This window comes from Hesperophylax consimilis, chromosome 18 (genome assembly GCF_061612785.1).
Source record: "Hesperophylax consimilis isolate HC1 chromosome 18, BYU_Hcon_1.0, whole genome shotgun sequence".
In the NCBI taxonomy this organism is placed as follows: domain Eukaryota; kingdom Metazoa; phylum Arthropoda; class Insecta; order Trichoptera; family Limnephilidae; genus Hesperophylax; species Hesperophylax consimilis.
Genome location: NC_142853.1, coordinates 33,200,706 through 33,219,822, shown reverse-complemented (window position 1 = coordinate 33,219,822; position 19,117 = coordinate 33,200,706). Strand labels below are relative to the sequence as shown.

At 34.3% G+C, this 19,117-nt stretch overlaps 1 protein-coding gene across 1 annotated transcript in view; it reads left to right on the top strand.

Annotated features, from left to right (window-relative positions):
• The first annotated feature begins 231 nt into the window (after window positions 1-231).
• The window catches only part of LOC149415693 (uncharacterized), a 30,047-nt gene continuing 11,161 nt past the window's right edge, over window positions 232-19,117 (top strand). Inside the window, exon 1 of the mRNA XM_089642528.1 lies at window positions 232-503. The gene's annotated coding sequence lies outside the window, so the exon portion shown is untranslated. The remainder of the gene's footprint in view (window positions 504-19,117) is intronic.

Sequence of the window (19,117 nt, the reverse complement as noted above, 5' to 3'; positions counted from 1 at the left end):
ATCATTAAGATGCTTCAGTATTATACAACAACCGCGACAATTATTATTTAACTAAACCCACACAATAAACGAATCATGCCTTTTCTACGAAAATCATTCATATCTCATCTCCAACGAAATCTGTGAGGTCACCATAATAATAGTAGGTTCAGCGGTGAAGCCTCCACAAGCCGTGGACCGTATATAGGGTTAGGCAGTAGGCGGACACCTCAGTCGTCGGTCCACTAGCGCTGGCGCCGGTCCTCTTATACAACCTCATTCGTAAACACAGCCTGCGTGCGCGCGCACCTCCGAATCGTTATTGTTCCGAGTGACAAATATTAAGAACACCGTGCGAAATTCGAATAAGTCGATTTATAATATGAAAACTGTTGTTTTATAGGAATTGTGGTTATTTGTAAGCTTTTGTGAATTATTGTGATTTTGTGAACTGTTGATTTATGCCAATTGACTTGTGAAGGATTGTGACTTGTGTCATTCTGACTGTTGGTCTTTTATAACAGGTAATATTTTTTTTAAAATTTTATATTGCTAATTTATAAGCGATAATAAAGAGTGAACAAAACCTCGACAAGTCTAAACATTGAAGGCTCTATGTCTTATTTCTCAACATCATCATTGATATGCAAATTATCTAACAAAATAAAATAAAAATCTTAGGGGTATACGAGGACAAGCATTAACAAAATTTGGAAAATACAGAGTCCTCATTTTATTGCTTTCGTTTGTGTTCTTCAGTTGTACACGTGAATGGAGTGAAAAGTTTAATTTTCACTTTCAAATTAATATTAGTTTGAAACATGACATTACACCAAAATAATAAACAAAAATTAATTTGATGTACATACCAACGATTACAAATATTATCATGACCTCTGAACATTGATATTTACCATATTACTTTGATATAAAAAATGGAGTTTAAAATTTTTTGAATCTAAGACAAAAAATAATGCAGACATAAATCTTTTAAGAAAGATTTTTGTTTTAATTCTTCAACCAATTTGGCTTTTTGAAACGATATTTTACGACCCCTTTAGTGTAGAGGGTAAGTTCCCGTCGCAGCGTAAAATTCTTAAATTATTTAATAAGTTGAAATGGTTTTTTTATCGGTAGTCGAGTCTTATGTTTTTTTCTTAAATAATAATAGTTTATTCCAGAAAGAATACAGAGTTAGTGCAATGAAGAACATTCCGCATTTTTAAATTTAAAAAAATAAAGAATTTAGGCAAATAGTAAAATTATTTTTTGGTATTTCTCTTATATATCGCCTGTAGTTTATTTTGGGGTGTTCCTCTTATATTATCAGGTGTGTTTGGAAAACCTCTTTAATCCTCTAAATGTACACTTAGGTTTTTTTCCTAATTCGTAAAAGTAACTTAAAATTAGAATTTATTATGAAAGAAAATTGGAATTTATTATAATTTGTTTTTTAAAATTACAATATAAAATATTACAACCATATTTATAAATATGATTTATTTGAGGGTTGACTATTTCATCTTCGGTTTTCGCGAGATAACCTAAAAAATGCACGCATCAATTAAACTTAAAATGTTAAAAACAGTTTAATCAGCACAAATTACTTTACCATATCATTCTTTGAAGACTATTCTATGTGAAACCACCGAAAAGAAACATTCACAAAAAATATGGTTTGAAAGGTTTTAGACCTACACATTATATTATTACCAATTATAAGGCAGATGTATTATATTTACATGGTTATATATAATACATCTGCCAAGAAGGCTTATTATCTACTAATACTTATAAAGAAAAGATAGTGTTTGGAGAGAAGAAAATTATTGTTAACAGTAATGTTAACAATAATTGTACATATTATTCGTGAAAATCCCTTAAAATATTAATATAAAATTCGTGGATCGGGTGTGGAGGCAGAGAAGTTAGAAATTCTAACTTATAGTTGTGATCCTTTCAATATTTTCTTATCACACAACCGATACAAGCAAACTGAAAAATGGGTTGTTTAAAGGTGAGAAAAAATTCTCAAAAAAAAAAGTTTTTTTAACAAAATATATTGATTTTAAAACATTTTCGCACAAATATTTACTTACCTGACTATTTTCACTTCTCAACCCACGAATTATTTGCAAGGGAATTCCTTTTGATCTCCCCAACACTATGGCAAATTGACAATTATATCTCTTAAAGACTTTTTCCGAAGGACCAAGGAAGAAGGACAATTTTGGTGCATTTTCGCGTTGCAATAAAATCCAAATAAATAGAATATTTCTGAACGCATACGAAAACTAATAATTTTTTTGAAATAAACTGTAAAATTAAATTTTAGGGAACAAACATATTCATTTTTTTATGAAAACCCATATTATAATCCAAATACATTTTTTTTAGAAAAACATAAAAGTTTTAAAAATGGCTCACTTTAATTTTTTTTTAGTTATGAAAAAAACACATTTCATTAGATAAATGTGTAATAAACATGTTAATCCTACTTTTGTATCCTCTCACATAAAAACAAATATAAAAAAATCACAAAATTTCATAAATTTTTCCAAAATTTTTGTTTCATAGTGGTGCACATTAAAATTATTCTATTATTAAATTCTAGATCTTGATATAAAGTTAAGTGTGGTATTTTCTATCTTTAATGCCATTTAGATCATATTTCTCACAATGACAGTAAGGGAACTAATTGACCCAAAATATTAAAAAAAAACCAATGAGCCTAAGGGATGAAAATGCCTAATCTAGAATCACAAGGTAGAATATTTGACACTTTCAGAAATTCTCAGAAAAATAATTTTTAATAAAAATACATATTATTTTGTAGGAAGGTTGAAGAAAACTTGGTTTTTTCAAACATTTTGTTCTGATTTTGAAAATGACTCTTATCAAAGAACAAGAGTTAAACAAGAAAGACACACAACTGAAATTTGTATATTTGATATGTTTTTTCTATCTAGTTTTGAAAAAATGTTATTCAAATTTCAGTTTTACATAGTACAGCAGCATTATTTTCAAGTTTACTATATCACCCATATAATAGACCCATGTTCTTTGAAATGACTTTAACTATGTTTTGTATAGAGGATTTTCACAACGCACCGCCTCGTTTGAACTAGTTCCAAAGTGTTGGGAATATTACTTTTTATATCATATTTATTTATTCACAGTATTAAAATCAGTGTTTTCATTTTCAAAATTTATGTTTTAATTCTACAGTGATATTTTTAGCTAAACACAGTTACAATTACAATTACAGTTAGTTCCCACAGTCACCTGTAACGCTTTAATCGTGTTAATAACTTACCTAGTAAACATCACGATTAAATAACTTTTTAGCAATACAAGTAAATTAAATAAATAAAACATGCCGAGAAAGTGTGCACGAACGAAAGTAATAAAAATTGTTTGCTCACTGCACCGTCCAGTTCTTTGAGATTAATGAAAACTGCAATATTAAACAACTATGTACATATTTTTATCCGTCGGGTATGTGTACTGCCACCCGGGAACCATTAATTGGATAACCAACACTCCGCCATAGGTCACACTAAGTGGTTTAATACTTTTAGTCGCTTAGCAGGGATGCATGGATTCGGGGTGAGGTTTGTCCAGATCTTCGCAATTTATACTTCTATCCACCGGGCCAGTTGAAAGCGAGCCTTTCGCTTCTTCAGCTGAACTCTCGACCCATTTTCTTGCACCGCAGTGGAAGGGATAGATAAATACATCTGTCACTCCAGGATATACTTTCCTTAGGATCTCAAATCTTTTATTTCCTTAAGGAACCCTCAACAAGGCATTTCCACATGATATTGGCCCTGAGAGAAATTACTTTCCGCAGAGTCTCCTGAGTGGAATTAATGTAACTAACTAACTAACTAACTAACCATCACGCCGTTTCCCCGCAGGGGTAGGCAGAGAGGACGGACCGCCAAACAACTCGGTCTTGGCACACACTCCTTGCCTCATTCACATTCATACATCGTCTCATACATACTCTTCTATTATTCTGACTCTTGACATGGCCCGACTCGAGTATCTGATTCACTTGATCGTGCCATGTCTTCCTCGGGCGTCCCCGACTTCTGCTACCATTCACATTTGCATCATATATCCTCCTTACACTCCTATCTTCGCTCATTCGCTCTACATGCCCAAACCATCTAAGCGTCCTTTTCTTAATCTTACTCATTACGCTTACATCAGCCTTGCACTCTTTGCGGATCTCCACATTCCTCACACGATCAAACATGGTTTTACCACACATACGCCTCAGGGATCTCATTTCAACAGCATTTAATCTACTTTCATCCTTTCTTTGCCAGTTCCATGCCTCACTTCCATACATCAAGGTAGGTACCAGCACTCCGTTGTGGACTGCTAACTTCGCTTCTTTGGACAATTTTTTGTTAGCGCCTACGGCGTTTAGTCCTCCATTAACGGAATTACCTGCATTTACCCTTCTTTCGATATCTCTGTCAGCCTTCCCATCTCTCGTAAACATACTTCCTAAATACACAAACTCATCCACCTGCTCCAAGTATTCCCTATTCACAATTATATTGCACACTGTTTTCGTACTCTCTCTTTCAAACACCATTACTTTAGACTTACTTACATTCATCATTAACTCATTCTTCATGCATACTTCGTTCATCCTAGACACGAGAGACTGTAGATCATCTATACTATTAGCAATCAGCACCGCATCATCAGCATACAACAGGCAACATACTTTAAAATTATTCAAATTCGCGCCCAATCCCACCTCTTTCAATTCTTGCATACAATTATCCATGTATAGATTGAATAACCACGGTGACATTACGCAGCCTTGTTTAACACCTTTTGTGATATCAAACCACCCCGTAAAACCACCGTTTACCCTAACACATGCAACGCTTCCCTCATACAGAGACGCAATTGCCTGAATCAGATTCGTATTCACTCCATACTTGGACAACACCTTCCATAGCTTTTTCCTGTCGACTCGGTCGTATGCTTTTTGTAAATCTACAAAGGCACAGAAAAGTTTCTGGTTTTTTGCCAGAAACTTCTCAGTGAGCATACGCAATGAGAAGATCTGGTCCATGCACCCCCTTCCACTCATGAAAGCACCTTGCACATCCCATATTTTATCCTTTGTTTCCTTTCTTACTCTTTCAATCAAAATTCTACCATACAGCTTGCCAACTGAACTAAGCAGGCTAATAGCCCTATGATTCCCACATTCCATACGTGACCCTTTACCTTTGTATAATGGCATGATCACAGCCCTTCTCCAATCTAAAGGCGGGTAACCTTCCTTTAAACATTGGTTAAAAAGATTGCACAACCATGTGAGAATTACACGGCTACCTCCTTTAAAATATTCAGCAGCAATATTGTCAAACCCAACAGCCTTACCATTCTTCATACATTTAATCGAGCTTTCTATCTCATCCATGCTAATTTCGGTAACATTCACTCCATCGTCATTCATATCTGATTCGCCACTGGAATCACTGTCATTCACTTCGCTTTCGAAGACTTCCTCGAAATAATTCATCCATCTCTCTTTTATTTTTTCCTCATTCGTCAACATTTTTCCATCTTTTGATTTTATCACTTTCATGCTTCCGTTTTCTGGGCCACTCCGGGACCTTTTGACTTCTTTCCAAAACAACTTAATGTTTTCTTGGAAATGGTTTGTCATTTTCATTCCTTCTTCCTCTTCCAGGCGTTTCTTTCGTTCTTTCACTCCAACTCTTACTTTTTTCTTACATTCCTTATATACTTCTTTCGCTCGATACTTCTCTTCGCTGGAAGCACTGCCAGCCGCAATCAGACACAACCATGCTTTCTTCTTTTCTGAGACCAGTGCTTTAATCTCATCATCCCACCATGCATCACCTTTCTTCCTACCTTGCGTACTTATTCCACAAACCTCCCTAGCAGATTCACAAAGACACACTTTTATGTGGTTCCATGTTTCGTCTTTGCTTAGACCATCCATTTCCTTCGCATTCAATCTTATCTCTGCACAATTCACATACTTACTTCTCACATTATCGTTTTGCAGTTTTTCTATTTTGACTCTTGTCGGAGCTGGTACCGTTTTCACTTTAGAGCGCCAACCGCGAAAGAGGTTTACTCTCGACACTACAAGAAAGTGGTCAGTTTCGACCTCAGCCCCTCTGAAAACTCTTGTGTCCTCGGTAACAGCTCTCAACCTAGAGTCAATTACTACAAAATCAATAATTGACCTCTCATTTCCTCTTTCCCACGTATATTGGTGGATACCTTTATGATCGAAGAAAGTATTCGACACAAACAGGTTCCACTCTAAACATACTTCAAGCATTCTGTTCCCGTTGTCATTCGTTCTTTTATCCCCAAACATACCTAAGACCGAATCAAATCCGTCACGTCTAATTCCCACCCACCCATTCAAATCGCCTGCCATTATAATCCTTTCGTTCATATTTTTTAGTCTCATTACAACATTCACACCAGTCCAAAAATCATCTTTCACTTCATCGCTTTCAGAATTAACAGGGGCGTAGCAAATAACAAGAAACACCCTTGTCAAACCGATTTTAAATCTGATCCACATTATTCTCGGACTTACACATTCATACTGCAACATACATTCAATCATTCTGGGAGACAGTAGCGCTGCAACACCTTGACAAGCCCTCTCCGTATCTGGTCTCCCAGACCAAATGACGAGCCTATCATTATGCTGCATTGTACCGCTACCTTTTTTCATACTCTCTGTTATACAAAGTACGTCCAAACATTTGCTCACCATAGTATCACACAGTTCGTTCATCTTTCTTTCCATTCCTCCTCTAATGTTCCATGTACCAATTCGACATTGATCACGTTCCGTCCTCCTCTTTGCGCCACCGAAGGGTTGGCGATGTGATGGATAGCGAACCTCATCGACATCTTTGTCGGCCATTCCCTTCCAAGTACTACTTAAACATCTTAATTATACAACTTATCATATCGTTACACACATAAAACAAATAATACATATTTATACGCTTAATATAACATTTAACTTAACAAATAAACTACCACTAAAAATAGTTATTTTATCACTATATAATTGTTTTAAAACACTCCATGTAGACAGCAAACCAAAGAGCGCGGGTTCATTCCGATTTCATCCTTCATTTCCGATGTCATTATTCCACGCGCGGAAGGGCACGAGCGGTGGGGAGCGGAGGTTGCGGCAGGGGTTGCATGAGTCGCCAAATGACTCTTTTCTTGTGCGGGTTCAGGGTAGATTCCGAGAAACGATGATTCTGTGGCCTAAGCAATGTCATATGGCCCACATTCTATAACGGCACTGAATAAGCACTGTATGCGTCGGACAGCGGGGTTTGCAGTATTGGTGCGGGTGGACGAGGGGCAAGGGGCAAGGGCCGAAGGTATGATCACATCTGGTGAATGTTCAAAGCACTGATCTCGTATTATAGGCACAGGAATTCACACATCTTAGGATTAACAAAATTATTTGTCACCTTTTCTTAAAGTCGTTATACGTCCACACTGGTCACAGTAAAATTAGTTTTTAGTACACTTAAGCAACTTAAATACAGTAAGGAACATTTATTGACACTTTTAAGGGCGGAATATATGAAATTTCACTTGTAATTGTCGAAGAAAGACGAGACCGACCAAAACGCGTCAGGCTGCTCCGAGAGCCCGACCTATTATATGCATTTTGCGCTTAGTGGGATTTTTGTCTTCTAACTTTCAATTTAAAGTACTCTTTACACTAAATACTTCTTTACGGAAATATTAACACTAAACATATTTGAACATGATTTTACGATTACATTGGAATATTGGAAATAATTAAAGATATTGACAAAGAAAGATATAATAATGATTACTTAATAAAAAAACATAGTTCACATATTTTTAAGTGTTGATGAATAAATAATAAGTTATACTGACATTGTGTATTTCAATCTTATTTTCTCTCATTTCTCTACATTTCTACAATCAAGAATCAACCAGACTGCTCCTTGTAGAGAAAAATAATTACAAATATTGCTTTTCAATAGTCATTAGAAAGAGTCCAGATGCGTGAGAGAATTCACCGTGCGATTACTACCTAATCGAGAATTCCTGCACAGATAAAATTATGTGTGAGCGGTTGGAAGCTATGCCTAGATAAGCGATTTTTTCCTCGGCTAATTGAAAAATAAATTTATTAGCTAACGGAGAGACGACATGAGAAAATAACAAATTATGTACGTTGCTAGATCGTTTTATAGAATACTTGTTGCTTGTCTCTGAGAAGTTGACAACTTGACATGAAGACTAATTTGCAGAGAACAGTTTTTAATGCACTAATCTACATATTTTTATGAGAGCTACATAAGGCTGTTTTTTTATACTTTATAATTAATGTTAAACACAGTAAAAGTGTCAGGGGAAAATAATATGATACTTGAATGAAGTAGGTAAATAAACACTGCTGAAGCTATTCGAGCAGAGGTGATCTTTCTCCGAGGCGATAATGAAAGTATCAACCACTTTGTATTGTGCCGCAAAAGTAATATATATTATTTTTAATGAATACATTGCGAAACGATTTGAACCCGTGATCTCCGGATTCATAGCCAAGGATCGCAACCAATCCACCACGTCCGATGTTCCAAGTTGTACGGTTTTATCATATCTCCCTTCCTTTGCGGGGAAATAGCTTGATGTTCAGTGAACAAAAAAAACTTTAAAAAATTAAATATAGTATTTTAATTTGAAAAGCGTTCAAAAACAGCGAATTTATCATGAATCGAATGTAATGCGAAAATATTTTCCACACAATCTGCATTCTGACAGTTCACTTAAGAGAAGATACATTGCGAAATGTCAGAGGCTTTGGGGATTAAAACAATGATATTAAAAATTAGCGGCAGAACCAAATCGACGGTCCCGAAGAGCAATGTTTGATGTGCAAATTTCTAGTTTTGTTCAAAGTTTCATTTCTGCATTTTTACTGTTTTTGAGATCAACAAATATAGTGTCGTTTGATATTTTGCATTAACACCTATTTATTTAATTGAAGAAATATATCATCAAAAATAGTAAAAAAGCAGAAACGAAACCTTAAACAGCTCTACTGCAAAACTACAAATTTGCCCATCCGACATTCAGGACCGTCGAAATGGTTTGCGACTTCACTAAACAAGACGATCAATTTTGTATAGGCCGCACAAAGTTTGCAATTATTCAAACAAAACTACAGGAGACTTGATAAAATTAATATCACTTCATCTGAATAAATAAACAAAAACAGAGGGGTGCATTAAATCATCATACATAAAATAACTAAAAGTTTTGCTGCGATATTACAGTATCATCGCATCGGGCGATTTTGTTCTCATTTCATAACAAGATAGAATATATGAGAAGTCGACGAGCTCCGTCGGGCTTTGAATAATGGTTCTGTCTGCGGAGAAGTGGATTTATCGCAAGAATCACGGCAGGGGTGGGCGAGGAAGTTAAAGGGGAAAGGCGGGCACCCTGGACTAGATATAAATGTTGACAGAAAGCAGTCATTTTGTGGTATGACTTATTGATGAAATAAAACAATAACTTTGTTTACAATCACGAAATTTGTTCAATTTTTTAATATCAACCAGTTTCGCTCAACACATGCAACATCAGGTAAAATTAAACAGGTACAAATTAAACTAATCAAGACATACTTTACACGTGCTTATATATACATATAGTTTGAGACAAAATAAAAAAAATTAAAATTTTAACATAGATAGCATGAAATTAAATATTATAACGATGTAGGGGAGAGAAAGAGACAAATAATGGGTTAACATATTATGTAGAAAGAGATGAAGCGTCAACTGAAGAGATTATTATGGGATAGTATTGTTTAATAATAATAAAACATAATATAATTTTTTTTTCAATCAAATATCAACATATGGTCACCCTACTTGTTGATTGCATTATATTATAATGAATTGGCTGGAATTAGATTAATAGGTAACCAATTTGTAGAAACATTAATGTAACAATATTGTTCTCTCAATATATAAATCCGTGTGTTATTTTCATTATTTAGTAAAATTAATTATTAACCTCTACATAGGCTTGTCCTAATGAGGTTGAAAAGTTTAATGTAAAAAATTACACAATGTATTGAAAAAATCTAATTTCATATTTTAAATAATAAAAATCACTTGTTTCTGTGTTCGTACACGCTAATTTTCGAAACCGCCCAACCGATTTCAATAAAATTTTCTAAATGTGTATGGTTGGTTCCAGCTCTAAATAAAGGATTGTTTTGGTCCCGATAGGTGGTGCTGTTTTCGAGATTTAATTTTTTACTCAGATTTCTCATCCAAAAACACACGCGACCATAAATTTTAACTTCCCTACATAGAAGGCGGTCTGTGGCAGAACAACATTTGCCTTGGCCCAATAGTATCTAAACCCGAGTTTCCCTGCCCTCCTAAATTTCTTCATAACCGGCTATTGCTGGTTATAGTGGTAGGCAGCCCTTGGTGTCACATCGAATGTAAGAGAGTTTGGTGGGGGTGGCTGAGCGTGGGCGGGAGTGGGTGGCGAAAATTTGCTTCGTTTTGGGAAGGCCGCGAATGCTTCAGATTATTTCAGAATGGACCCACCGACTATGTCGGTGAGTCTGGAAGGTTCCGAAAAGTTCATGAAGGTTCTCAAATGCTCTAGAAGGTTCTGGGAGGAGAAACTTCAAGAAGGTTCTATAAGGTTCCAAACAGAGTGGCGGAGTGTGTCAGTGAATTTAGAAGGTTCCGGAAAGTTCGAGAATGCTCTTGAAAGTTTAAGCAATCTACATAGTACTACAATCTACATCTAAATATTTCCTATTTTCATTTTAATGTGCGACACCATTTGAATTTTCTGCAAGTCTAGAATGAATTTCTTCAAATTTTGCTATTTCACTTTGTGGCACCATTTTATTAGTAAAATAATTCAAACAATTTGTTTTTACCACGATAATCTTTATTTTTTATATAAAGTCAACATGTTTCAAGAACGATGTTCTCTTCATCAGGACAATTAATGTACTAAAAACTAAATTGTCAAGTATATAGAGACAGGTGTGGGGAGAAAAGGAAGTAGCGTGGGGGGGGGGGTTGAGGGGAGGGGTGAGAGGTGGAAAGAGAAGGTGCTTAGAAGATCAAAGACAAAAAATTACAATGGAAATATGTTGAAGACAGGGTTATTCACAAAATTTGTTTGATTATTAATATATTATTGTCTTTGATCTTCTAAGCACCTCCCCTTTCCACCCCTCAACCCCCCCCCCCACACTACTTCCTTTTCTACCCACACCTGTCTCTATATACTTGACAATTTAGTTTTTAGTACATTAATTGTCCTGATGAAGAGAACATCGTTCTCGAAACATGTTGACTTTATATAAAAAATAAAGATTATCGTGGTAAAAACAAAGTGTTTTAATTATTTTATTTCTAGAATGAATATTTCATTTAAATTTTGGAATAACTTAGTGAATGAAATATCTTTTACCGATTTTTCTATTTTAAATTTTCGTTTAAAAATCGCTAATATTATCTTCAATACTTAAATATTAAAAATTATTCAAAAATAATATTCTTATTTATTTATGATTAGTTAATATATAAGCCCTGCAGAGGCTTGAGATAAGTGAAACCCAATTCGCTGTCAAATATTAATTCAATAAAAATGGTGTATTACGAAGATATTTTTTTCTGAAAATGCCGAGAAATGATATATCTCGAGTAGGCCAGTCGCTAGCTTGAAGAAATTTTGTAAATTTTTTTAAGATAGATTTGCCTCATGCTTGAACGCAATCAAAACAATTTTTCTATAATTAATTTCTATAATCAGAGGGTACCGAAAAAATCGGATATCACTTATGTTTAATTATTTTTCTTTCAAAAAAACATGTTTATACTTGGATAGTATACTTAAGTATCTCCCAATCCATAGATCTAGTACCCTTTTGCTACGGGCGACACATAAATAATTGTTTCTCAAAATATCTCATTAATTCTTCAACTTTCAAAGTGGGGTGTGATCCCTTGTTTGGTAATTATCCTAATAACAAGGTATCTTTCACAATCCACACTTAGTTAACTTGTTAATTACTTCAAATATATTGCCTTGTTTGGCTTTTAACCTCCACTATCCGTCAGAGTTTGGCTTTAGGGCTTTTGGTGAAGAGTTCATTAGGATTAACGAAGGGCATGACAGGGGAGGCCAACCATTAGATATGGAGCGGGAATCATCTCTTGCGATGCAAATCAGATGGTTATTTTTTTAACCTAATGCCTAGTTATCTGTATCCATTGATTTGTATAGAGATATTTATTATTACTCCTTCGTCGGTTCCTCATTGCTGAGGATTGTGACACAAACTCTAATTTTCATCGTGGGCAAGGCTACTTCACTCGTTATCTATGGACAATATGAGGTTAAATAAGGTTAAGCCAAAAAAGTTTCTTATGGCAATGTTTCTTAGAAATAGGAATTTTATTATGTCTTATTATCATTATTAGGTAAAGGGTAGAGGAGGAGGAAAAAAGGATAGGGACATGAGATTCTCGTGATGTATTCAATACTCATATATAAATCTTTGATTGTACGCGTGGATTCATAAATATTGTGCACGATTCTGAAGTTTGACAGTATTCCACACAACACCTTTTCACCGGTTAAACCTTCGTGAAATAATTGATGTTCTTGAAAAATTTTTATACCTATATTTTTTCGATATAGTAGAAGAAATGTTGTTGTATTAATTAAGGCTCATTGGTATCTAAAAACTATATTAAAATGGTATGTGCAGTATGTATCATTGTTTTGGTTTTCGATGGCGATAAATTTTAATGATTCAAACTTCTATTTTAAAATGTAATATAACAGTGGACTAATATTTGGGTCAAAAACACGGAATTGAAAAATACGTATAGATTAGCTGCATAACCGAATTTTTTTATAAAATTATTAATCATTTAAAGAATATGATTTTTTTACTTAGGGCCTATGTAATCTTCGGAGATGCTGTGTGGAGGATTTTTTCAGGAAAGGAAGTAGAGGAAGGTCTGTGAAAGAAAACGATATAAGGGGTGGGTAGGTATCTGGGGTCAGTGTGTCCAAGAGTGACGGATGTATGAATACATCCCTGCGATGTTGACAGAGAGTCCTGTTGGAGAGGTCAAAAGGTTTCTCTTAACTGACAGTTGGTGCTGCCACGCAGTTGGTGGGCAGACAGATCCGACGTTAAGACTCAGACAAACCTCGGTCAATGAACTAGAGCACCCTTGCTAAGTCACCAAACGCAACAAACCATTTAGGATGACATATTTATTAATTTATTTATTTATTTATTAATCTTAAGTTAGCTCACATCTTCGTGTGTGCTAATAGTTTTATACACATATAAACATGTAAGTACATTGTTTGGCAAACATAATCTTTCTTTAAATATTTCACTAAAGTCACAAAAAAAAGAAACATTAATAATTGAGATAGACATATTTTCTTAATTCATTTTTGAACTTATTAATATTTTCTATCTATATGTCAGAGGTGTTGGTTATCCAACACTTGATTCCTGGAGCGGCGGTACCCAAAATCTATGAAAATAAAACAAATTAAATCATGTGTTCAAAAATCACTTGTTATTCATCCCTGTACTAGGAAATATTTTCTAGTGTCCAGACTTCGGGCCATCTTTAAATACTTCAACAAAGTCGGACATATTTAAGACCTCTAGGAGGAACGGGGTACAGTATGATACCGAACAAATGAGCCAAGTGGCACCCACTCAATCAAATCCACGTGCCAGCAAAGCGATGTGTTCATATTTATAAGAAGATATTCCTTTTCATTATTTGATTTATGTCATAGAATATGTTTTATGTCCGATTTATAACATGTCTTAAGTGCATTCCTCGGATTAACATTGCTTTTTGTGTTGTATTATTTGTGACATCTCAAACATAGTGGTAAAATTGATAAATCAAGTTGGTAATACTACGATAAATTGTATTTGAAGTCGAGGGCTTTTCCTCCCTCTATGTTCGCAAGTCGAAATTCGTAGGCTTTTTGGGATGTTAGTTAGGAATTGTTTAGTTTAACCATTTTTTGGATAACCAACACCTCTGCCAAAGGTCACCCCTAGTGGTTCGCTACGTTTGGTGATTTAGCAGGGGTACCCGGGTGCATTAGGTGAGGTGTGTTCCGGATGTGCCTGCCAACCAGCTGCATGGCATGCCAATTTGGGAGACCCTTTGACCTCCTAATGGAAAGGATATATTGGTATGTCAGTCACTCCTGGACACTCTGATAACTAGATACCTAACCAACCCTCATGAGACCTTACCTTTGCAGAATTTCCTCTACTTCATTTCCCTAAAAAAGATCCTAATGTATAAAAGATGATAAAGGCCTTGAGGGAAATTATTATCTTCAGGGCCTCCTTTGTGGAATTAATGTAAAAAAGATTTAATTACTTTACACAACACTACGTCAAGACATCTTCTTGCAGCTTATGTCTTTCTGAAAATAAGTCATTTTCAAAATTAGAAATACGCTATCCGCCACATCTTTTCTCCACCGAATCTCTTTTACTTTTCTTATAGAAGAGGATCATATTTTTTTGATTCTGGTGAATGATTTGTTATTTGTAAATGAAAATAATAACTTAATGTTTTCATTGGGGGTTTTTTGCACAAAATAAGTATTCCTTTCTGCTTTTCTGCAGTTAGTGGCAAATATTTTATTTATGACTGTAAATATAAATTCAATTTCATCTTTGTATGGTGGAGGACAGTTGATGTAGTTTAAAGTGGCATACTACTTATTCAGACGGTCGACGTTATCGGGAGACACTTGGTTCAACACATATTTGCGGAGAACTGATAAACGGACATTTTTCTACGACGTGTTCTGTTATTTGAATTAGTACACCTTCACACAAATCAGAATCTTTTAGGCTCCATTAATGCGTGCATATGATGCACAAAGGCAATGACTGCACCGGACACGGTTTAACAAGGTCAACATCTTCCGAGGGAGAGAGAACCCCAGCAAATCAAAAGATAAATAGACACAGAAGAAAGAATACCGAATATAGTGCAAGTAAGCAACATACTTTTTTTTTCACTGTAATATAACGAATAAAGAAACATAAATATTTTAAAAAGAGGAGTTCTTGTGTCTGATCAGGGAGCCACGATTCTTACATGGGTTTTATGTTGTAATAATATTTTTGTATAGAATAAAGATTTTTCAATGTAATGTTTAATTATTTATTTATTTTGATTAAATAAAAATGTAGGTTATTCTATCAATAATATATTCAACCCTCCAGGCTAATGGGTTCACTTGTGACAACAACTAATATGATGACACAAAAATCGTTTTGACTCCCCCCACTTGTCGTAAGAAATGTGATGAGACTTAACAGGAAGCTACAAGCTAAAAATGTGCATATTCTTGGTATTTCTTATATTGTTGGTAATATGTCTTAAAATCGCTTGGCAAACTGAGTCTATAAACGTTCGATTTCAAGCACAAAAATGGTTTTAATATATTTTGTAAATAATTTTATAAGAAAGCAAAAAAGTTAATCAAATGAAACTGTCACAGATAATCTTAGCTTTAATACTGCATTTTTTAAAGTTGTTTCCTTTACGCGTTCATACATTTCTATTGAAAAAAATATTTTTTAGTAGTTTACATTTATATTTTTTTATTTGTATTCTACTCAAGCGAAACGATAGGAAAACCTTCAATTAATCTAAAGCATATTTCTTGTTTTCATAATGTAAATCAATTCATTTTAAAGATGAATCCAAATAGTGTTTTTTTTAAATAATTATTTTTATATGAAACGACAAAAAATGAGGTGAGATTAACTTTGTAATATGTTGTCTATTAAAATATATATATATTTTTTTAAATATGTATTCAATATTTTTTTGTTTTTGTATTCAAGATTATAATATTTCTAAAAAAAAATGTATTTCTTTTAATATGTGTTTTTTGAAATCGTATTTTGTCATTTTCAAAAACAGTTAAGTTTTCGGATGTATTTAGAAATTTTACATTTATTTGGATTTTATTGAAAAGCGGAAATACTCCGACCTTCTGACAGAATATGCCTGAGACCTGACAAAAGTAGCAGCAATTAAGACAACTTTCCTGTAATGTTTAGTGCCTTAGGTTAGGTAAATGCGTCAAGTCCCCTCATTGTATGTAGATAGGCGCATTACAATAACTAGCGGCAGTAGAGTCGAGTCTCGCAGGTGAGCTTTCAAGTGGGTAGATTCGCCTTTGTCTGTTAATTCCGCGGGACAAGTGCTGGTTGTTGGTTGTTGGCTGCCTGCTTCCTCGCCTCACAATTACTCACCTATCCTTGATAATATTTACTACTTGCACTGACTGAATGACATTTATTCATTTCTAGAAATTGTGACTTTCTACTTATTTAGACTTCCTCATATTTCGCCTCGAGATAAAATTTGATCGAAATATTATTATTTATTTTCCGACACATTGCCTTTTGGCATATTTGGTCTTTCACCAAACACGGCAAAAGACACTTTAAGCAACATTTCAATTCTGCTCTGTGATCTTGAATCAGAGCGATACTGAAAGTGACTTCCATTTTGTAACGTGCCGCAAATATACTAAATAATATTTTAAATGAATAAATGGTGAAATAAAACAATTTTATCTCATAAAATTTACTTGCCCACGCCGAAATTTTGAATCCGCGACCTTCGGACTGCTAGTCGAGAGCCTTACCCCTCAACATAGGCTTTTATTACCTATCAGCATATTCGGAGAACCCGATAATCCTCGTATTTTACTAATCTTTAAATATTATTTCAATGAAGTAAATAAATAACAATGGACATTTTTTACCTGTCGGAAAATCATCGGTCGAGTTCTTAATTATTCTTCTTTTTTTATGTGAACACCGCCCAAGAGTCCCAACTGCTCTCAACCGTCTGGAGCCAGTGAGACTATGGCTTCTCTTATTAGGGTATGGTGTGTAGTGAGGCTGAAAGTAGGGGGGAGGGGAAAGAGACGGAGACGAGGACGGTCGCTATTCAGACCTAGTGACCGAACACGGCCAAAGCCTTTTCAAGAATCGTTTCAATTCTGAATGGTGGTCATACACCAGGGCGATACTGAGAGTATCTTCCACTCTGGAACGTGCCGCAAATATACATTTAATTTAATCGTGAAATAACACTAAAAATGGCCAATATTTTATAAAGTAAATTGATTAAATTGTCCTTTTAAATATATTAATCCTTCATTATTTTAAACCCTTATTTGTAAAATCGAGAGATTAGGTACTGTTAGAACAATTAAGTAGAGACTCAGCTGATGAATTGTATTATTTTATCTTTGAAAATATCATGTTTTTGAAGAGATTATCTTTTATTATAGCTAACTTGCTTTCATATATAATCCTTTAGTTCAGATACCCTGTTCTCGTCAACGACACTCAATAACATAAGACGGTTAGTCGAAAAATGCTCTAAAAATTATTGATTATGGAATATGCTTGTCATGAACCAATTTCAGTTGACAAACTCATAAATATTAATTATGAAATATGTATGTCATGAACCAATTTCAGTTGACAAACTCATAAATATTAATTATGAAATATGTATGTCATGAACCAATTTCAGTTGACAAACTCATAAATATGGATTATGAAATATGCATGTTAGAACCAATTTTAGTTGACAAACTCACAAAATATTGATTTTGAAATATGCTTGTCATGAACCAATTTCAGTTGACAAACTCATAAAATTTATTATGAAATATGCTTGTCATGAACCAATTTCATTTGACAAACTCATAAAATTTATTATGAAATATGCATGTCATGAACCAATTTCATTTGACAAACTCATAAAATTTATTATGAAATGTGCATGTCCTGAACCAATTTCAGTTGACAAACTCATAAATATTGAAAGCTTTAGGTGGGACTTCTTACGTTCCGTGGATTTTGTCCTAGTAAATTTCAATCACTCAATGTGCCCACGCTAGATACTTGATTATTCCACTCCCCGTTCCACCTCTCCAGCCAATGGCGGGTGTCAATCGACGAATGGAGTATCGTTGCTTGATACTTTATTATGCGAAAATTATCGCCGAGCTTTCTGCATTATTCAGAACAGAGCGAGAGAACTTATTGCGGATCGTGCAAACGGAGATGAAAATACATTGTTTATGTCTTTCACTATTATATATAATCAAACGCTTTTATTTTATTTAACAGTACAGATACGTGAAACATTATTATAAATACAATGTAGGATTGAGAATAAATGCATGTTAGCTAAAAAGCGGAGAACCTTGAAAAATCACATGCTTGCCAAGATTTAGGACGGGTTGTTTCGCAGAATTTTAACAATTCATCATTTTACATGTATTTTTTTAGTATTTTATAGTAGTATATATTAACAAAAAAAAATGTTGTTTTAAAAAAATATAATATTATTATAGGTAGGTACTAAATGAAATTCGGTACAATAATATTATATCATAGATAGGCACCTACTGTATCGATTTATCGCTTAATTACAATTAGTTCCAATCTAAACAATGACACTTGAAGACAAATTTTCCTTAAACCAGAGTTATAGACAAACACATGTACAACAGTCGCGGTCCATCCATACATGCTGTGGATGCTCCACATCCCTTGCATTTTAGAGTAAAAAGCTGAAAACATTAATACTGCAATTTAAATATTTTAATATTTTTACAGCGACCTTAATGTGATTTTTTTACAAAAACTTCGCTGTTAAAAATCATACAAATATTATGATTATAAGACATCGAACGACAACAAACGACACGATACGATAGCGCGGGCGAGTCTAAATACACATACATTCTAAAATACTCTGAAACGCGTAAAACACACGTATACAAGCAATAATACTGTGGTGTTGAAGCGATCTGTAAACCGTATCCAAAATGCTAGAACTTACGTTCTTTCCGCCCATGCGCACTGAGACCCGCAAGCCAATATCTTCGTCAACTTTATACGATATTAATGACAGCATCCAACGTACAAAAACCT